We start from the raw sequence: 7,196 nt of genomic DNA, 5'->3' as shown, positions 1-7,196 counted from the left end.
TTACACTGTGTCCCATTCACTCTCACACACACACACACACACACACACACACACACACACACACACACACACACACACACACCGACAGCAGAGCTGCATGTAAGGTGCTAGCCTGCCATTGGGAGCAACTTGGGGTTCAGTGTCTTGCCCAAGGACACTTCGGCATGTGGAGTCATGTGGGCCGGGATTCGAACTTCCAACCCTGCGATTAGTGACCGACCCGCTGTACCACCTGAGCCACAGCCGCCCCTGGTACATGCCCTTTAGTCTCCTCATTAGCCTGCCCACCTCCCATGCTGGGGGTGCCAGTTTGAATCCTGCTCTGAGCGGGTTGAGCAGGACTAGTAACATATACAATTTTTGTGTGAGTATATCCCTTGCTTTACTGTGGTACTCACCGTGACCAAAACAACAGACATTGCAAAAGCTTTTCCTTTTTTTGCGCTGTATTCAGTTTTCCCTGCATCGTCTACAAAGCCTAAAGTTTAAAAGTGTATGTTTACAAAGCCCATTTTTTTTACTTTTCTGGCACTACAACTGAATTTGACTTGGGTTAAGTTAAGAGAGGATTTCACCTCTAAAGAACTAAATGACCAAAAAAATGACTACAACAGCAACTGCGAGTGGGGTGACCAATGGGGTGGCCAGGCTTCAGTCCATGGTGGCCACGACCACCCCTAGCCACCCCCTAGCTCCGCCACTGCCTGCACCGTGACATGCTAAAAGTGTTTTTCAAATTGTTTTAGCATGACTGTGAATGCAGTTTTCATGACCTCATATAAATTGAGAGACTACATGGAATATCTGTACTGTCACACTGCAGGACTATAGAAACTACCTAGTGAAAGTTAAAAGTCAAAAACGTAAAACACGTTTTTAACAGTTGATTAAATAAATGTCCATTTGTCAACTACTCATACAGTGCTTCAGTTGTGACAAACACACTCATCTTCTTCTATCATCTCCACACCAACCGTAAGAATCCACTTAATCATTCTGAAATGAATGTCAAATACTTCACTGAATTTCCTCACTGGAGGTACCCTGCCAAAAACACTTGATTAGCTCTTTTACTTACTTTCCCCCACTAATTCATTACTTATGCGCATGGTCTAAATATATCACTCCATCTCTGCTATAGATTAGATTTGATTATAACAGCCTACCATGCCCCTCTGTTGGCAGGAGTCTGCAGTCCATTGAGTGGGAGATCAAAGGCGCATGGTAGCCAGAGCCAAAAAAGTGCCAGATAGTGAGGAGAGGGAGGCCCCACACTTAATCTAAGACATTGAGGGAAAGTGACATGGCTCTGAACCTTCCATACATGTTCCTCCGGGGTTTGCATCAGGGAGATCGCCAGGCATTGTGTCCTGACTGTTGAGAAACAGAGCGCTCCTTCACCACGCTGCCACAAGTCACAGCAATCCTCTCTGACTTCTGAATGCAGGAAAATGAGCTGTGAAGTGAAGGCACCCGGCCTCCACTTCCACTCAAACACTTTGCGAGAGACAAGAACAAGATCAAACATCTGGTATTGTCTTTCCCACTGCTTTAAGCACTATGCATTTACAGCTGTCTCTTTACCACACGATCTTTTGAAGGACAAGCACTCTCAAGAGGCTCTGGAACATGTGGGCTGAAGTGGTTATTTTACAACATATGACTGAAACCTACAGAGCATGACTCACTGGAACAAGCTCAGAGCTGAGACATGCCGTGGTAACATAAGAGAAAATCATTAAAATTCAACTGCTGGCTCAAAGGACTGCATCTGATGCTTGACGTGTTGATACGATTGAAATATTTTCCACCGCAGAAATGACTTCCTTGAATTGTGTTTCAGTTGTACGATTAAGAGAAACACACCGAATCTTGACCCAGGGCAAGCTAGAGCAATTTAACATGCAGTCAGCCAAAAGACACGTGCGTTAAGCGAACAGGGATATAAGAAATTCAAGAAATTCAAGACCATGTTTTGATTGCAATGGAAGCACACAGCTCAACTTTGTCAGTCTCTCTTGAGTCTTAAAGAGGAAATCGCTTTTTAGAATGAAAATGTACAGACAGTTTGTTTGTTAAGTCCCAGAGAATCTATTGCACATCACATCCTACTGTAGACTGGGTATAAACAGCTTTCCTTCTAGACAGGGAATAAAAGGTTCTGACAATGGTGCAGGACCTACAGTTAAGCTACATACAAACTGAAAAATGAATGTGAGGTGGGGGGCCTGGGTAGCTCAGCGAGGACTGACGCTAGGGCTGGACTGGGAAGAGAAATCGGCCTGGGATTTTACATAGCAACTGGCCCAAAAGTTGTTGAGCGGGGGGTGGGGGTGTTCGCTGTCCTTTTCTGCATAATCGCAGCAGGTTTTGTGGACCGTTCTGCATAATGCGGAACTCGTTTATTTTTTTTCTTGAGACGTCACTTATCTCATATTTCATTTCAAGAATGCTCTTTAATGACACTTTTGACTCATAATACTCATTTTAGCCCATTTCGCGGCCGACCCACCAGCCCGCTCGTTTCTCACGATGGCCAGTCCGCCCCTGATCGGCCCCAAAGTGCATCGGCCCACCGGGAAAATGCCCAGTATGCCAGATTACCAGTCCAGCCCTTATTGACTGACAACCACCCCTGCAGTCACGAGTTCAAATCCAGGGCGTGCTGAGTGACTCCAGCCAGGTCTCCTAAGCATCCAAATTATCCCGTTTGCTAGGGAGGGTAGAGTCACATGGGGTAACCTCCTCGTGGTGGTGATTAGTGGTTCTCTCAATGGGGCGTGTGGTGAGTTGTGTGTGGATCGTGGAGAGTAGCATGAGTCTCCACATGCTGCGAGTCTCCGCGGTGTCATGCACAACGAGTCACGTGATAAGATGCGAGGATAGACGTCTCAGAAGCGGCGGCAACTGAGACTCGTCCTCCACCACCCGGATTGAGGCGATTAACCTCTCCACCACAAGGACCTGCTAATTAGTGGGAATTGGGCATTCCAATTTGGGAGAAAAGGGGATACAATTTTTTTAAATGAATGTGAGGTGATCCATTATTTCAGTCCTGTGAATGAACAGGTGTAATACAGGCAGTTAGTTTACAACATTTGCTAAATCATTCATTCATCTGATTCATTCACTAAGAACTTTCCCAAGATTAGACCTTCGACCTCCAAGTGTTTGCGAAAGGGCAACACGATCACACAGGAAGTCGTCATGTTGCAGTACCTTGGCACTGATCCCATTCTGCCAAGTTACAAACAAGTGGCATCTCCCATCAGACATTTTTGCATCAGTTCAAACATGTTCCCCTTCTCCTGTGGCATGACTGAAAGCATGTTGCATCAGCAGCCTTTGAGACCTGACTTCTTGTCCCAAATCCAGCGAGAACTAATCGCATTCGCGTAACCAATGACAGGTGCTATTCAAAGGTACTATTTTTGCCCAAAAAGCCTCGTTCACACAGCGCTTTATGCTTAGTGGTGGACTGCACATGTGGCCATAGCCATATTATCGTTTGAAAATCTGAACGCAGATGAGGCATATTTGCCGGTAAATCTACAATATCATTCTAATTTGACAAGAAATTAATATTCTTGTTTCAGAAAATCAACATTTTGTAGGGGAGACTGTTTTTATATAAACTGCTGCAGTGCTCATTGCATCATATCATTAGCAAGATGAATGATCTAATGAATAATTCCATATATTAATTAAAATGAGTCAGTTTTATTTCTTAATTGTAAAACAAGAGTAAGTTAGAATCAGTAATAGACAAATTTTTTGAATTTAAATAGTGATCACCATGACTGAGATGCATAGTGTATACTAGAGTTATAAATAAGACATAGTATCTTGCATCCCGCATGGTCATCCCCACCTTCCTCACCCTGGGAGGAGACAGGAGGGGAAGACAACAACAACAACAAAAATAGGCTGAGGGAAAAGGCCAACACGGTGCGAAAGAGAGATAGAGAAGAGAGAGAAAAAGCTCACTCACCGGTTCTCTGATGTACCGTCGCGTGGTCCTAGAACACTACGCCACACTCAGGCGGACGACAGCCGCTCCAACCCCGGGCGAACCAGAGTCAAACCTTCGACCCCCAGTGGGCAGAACACCCCTATGCTTTTCTGGCAGCAAATGGGGACACTCCTCCGGCCCTGGCAGCGGCTCTACCGCTCCGGGCGGTCGGAGAGTTTCTTCCCTCCTCCCCTCGCGGACAGCGGTCTCCCTCGACCCCTCCGCGTCTCTGGGGACAACAGGGCACTCCTCCGCCCCCGGCAGCGGCTCCCTCGCTCCAGACGGTCGGGGAATCCAGTCCCCACTTGCGCCGCGGACGGCAGCCGTTCCCCGCATCCGGGCGGTCGGGCTACTCCGTCACCCGGCAGATGGTAGCGGCGTTCCCCTGGGTGGACGGCAGTGTCGAGGACTCTGCGACGGGCATCCCTCCTCCTTCCTGGGTTTCAGCACCAATGTAACACTGTTAAGCATGGACAAGGAGGAGGCGAGAACCGGCTTGTCAACATAAATCATAATTTTAATGAAAACTTAAACCGAAAGCATAAACAAACACACATGACGAACATGCCCGTAATTCTCTCTCTCTCGAACCATCGTCACCGGCCTCCTTTATCCTTCATATTCGGCCCCGCCCCCCTCCGCTCCACGGCATTATACTACATGCCTCATTGAATATTTTTTTCTGTCTACATATATATTAACTGTGTACATAAACATAAAAGATGATATAAAGTTAGTAATTAAGCAGTACCTAAAAACATATATCAAAGAAGAATCCACATAAAGGAGCATAAAAGTACTCTAGACGACTCCAGTGATTTAGGTTTAGGTTTAGGGGTTTGGGTGTAATAAGTTCATAAAATGTGCATTCCTGTTCACTTTATATTGTCATTTAAAACTAAAAACAACTTACTTTACAACTCAATTTTGGTGCCCCTTTGTGGACATTTCACCAGGAAACCAAAAAATCAAAAACACTTCCCACTTTGGCCACTGGGGGCAGTGGTTTAAATGTCGGTAAACAGACCGCGCTTATTTGTCTTGATTATAAAATGCAGCAAAATCCCTATTGACATTAGTTTAGTTATCCAGTCTCTTCCATGCATATTCGCGCTCTTCAAAAACCACTAAGAACGTTACGTATCCTTTTACATGCCCACATAAGCCATCGTTTTCAATGAAATCATTGGTGTTTTAAAGCGCTTTCTCTTAATCCCTGAAGCAGTGTAAGAAAAATACTGTTCACATTTACAAACATGACATTCAAGAAAGCGCTTCCTACAAAAACCCTGGAATAAACCATTTTCTTAAGTGTATGAAATGAATGAAATCAGCCTAGAAAGGCACCAAAATCAGACTTGCAATGTTTTCTTTTTAAGCCTCTAGTTTAATATTTAGTTATTTGATTTTAATCTCTTTATCTGCAAAAGATTTTTATGTGTACTGATCAAATTACAGTTGTAGCAGATACTGATGCTATCCTAATACCTCTCATTCCTCAACGACAGATTCAATTAATTTATCTCTCAAGTTCATTAGCGAAGTCCAAAATTCAAGTCTACAGGGAAAATCGCTCCACTGACACTTAAGGTTAAGATAGATCATGCAGTTCTTTTTATGTACTTTGAGTCATATATTTCTAAACTGTGTACAATTCTGCCTTTACAATAAAATGATGTTTAAAGAGTTTGATCGCAGTTTTACTTTCCATATTTCATGACCAGTAAATTAAATAAACCAGACCGTGCATAATGACGAAGAGGTTATTTTTCCCAGAGCAATATTCAATAACTTTCTCTCATTTATCTGTTATCATGGGCTGTAATTAATAACTCTTTGCTAATGGGGTCTTAGTCAGATCCATTCATAACTGTCTACCTTAGCGGGTCTTGCAGAGCTGTGCATCTATAAAAAGCCCTTGACTCCAGGCCACGCAAAGCCTATTCATCTTCGCACCCACGCCGACATAGCTGTTCTATGGCACGAACTGTCCATACCTCACCACAAAAGAACCTGATACAGCATAGCATTTATTGAAACAACACCCCCCTGTGTCTCTACACGTCCAAGAGGCTGAACCGCACTGCCGTTCATGTAACCAGCACCTCTTTTCCTAATGACACCTCAAAACAAACTCACTCTGTGGTGCTTTCAGTCACACCGATCTGTCCGTTTCAGCCGAAGACATTTAGCTCTAGAAAATGGGTTTATACCCTGTGGATCCCCCTCAGCAGTTTCTCTGCTTTACATTCCGTCTGTTGGCCGACTTCCAAAGTTGGGTAAATATTGGGCCAAGGAGATGAGAACGACCTGAGGCCATTAGAACATAAAGAGCGCCAGGCTCAGCTGTCAGTCTACTGTATTTAATCCTGACCTCTGTTCTGTGTGCTGACATCTTCTGCATAGATTTTGGGCAGCGATGGCTCTGGTGGAGTCCATTTCAGCTAAACCCTAAGGGCGCTTTATTACTTATAACAGAAGGAGACGGCAACTGTCAGTCAAAAACAAGAGGATGACCAAAACACTACTTTTAGAAGACCGGGTCTTTTCTGTCTATTCATATCATATTATACGCTACAGGTGTTTCTTAAACGTCTGGCACTTTTGGTACTCTGGAAGTCTTGTTAAAACATGTTTCACACTGATTTGACAACTAACAATGTCCAAAAGTGTATGTACATCCATCAAATGACCATGTAAATATTAGCCTGTTTTTATAGCACTATTTTGATCACGAAGGTCTAATTTTATTTCCTGTATTTTATATTTAAAAAACAAATCTACCCTATGTTCTTCTCCAACATACTAGACGTGTGCCTAATGTTTTCTGCTCATTGTATCTTAATAAACTTTACAAACGAGTTCATTTGTATTCCAATATATATATATATATATATCATGCCAAATTCAAAGGTGTCTTCCTAAAAAGGGCGCTTACCTCCCGTAAAAGCAGAGTTTTCCATTATAAACTCGTTTTTTGACTTAATCTTAGATAGGAAACATTTGTACACAAACATTATGCTTGTTTAAATCTATTAGTTTAAAGGATTGGACCTAAGATACAAATGGATATCCGCCGTGTTATCTTCAGAGATTGATTAAAAAAGCCCTTATACAGTAATCACGATCGACTGTGATTGGTGCATCCTTAACAGCGCTGAGAAAAGTAACAGGTGCCACGTGG

This window comes from Xyrauchen texanus, chromosome 13 (genome assembly GCF_025860055.1).
Source record: "Xyrauchen texanus isolate HMW12.3.18 chromosome 13, RBS_HiC_50CHRs, whole genome shotgun sequence".
NCBI lineage: Eukaryota > Metazoa > Chordata > Actinopteri > Cypriniformes > Catostomidae > Xyrauchen > Xyrauchen texanus.
The sequence above is the reverse complement of the archived record's forward strand: the minus strand, read 5'-3'. Positions refer to the sequence as shown.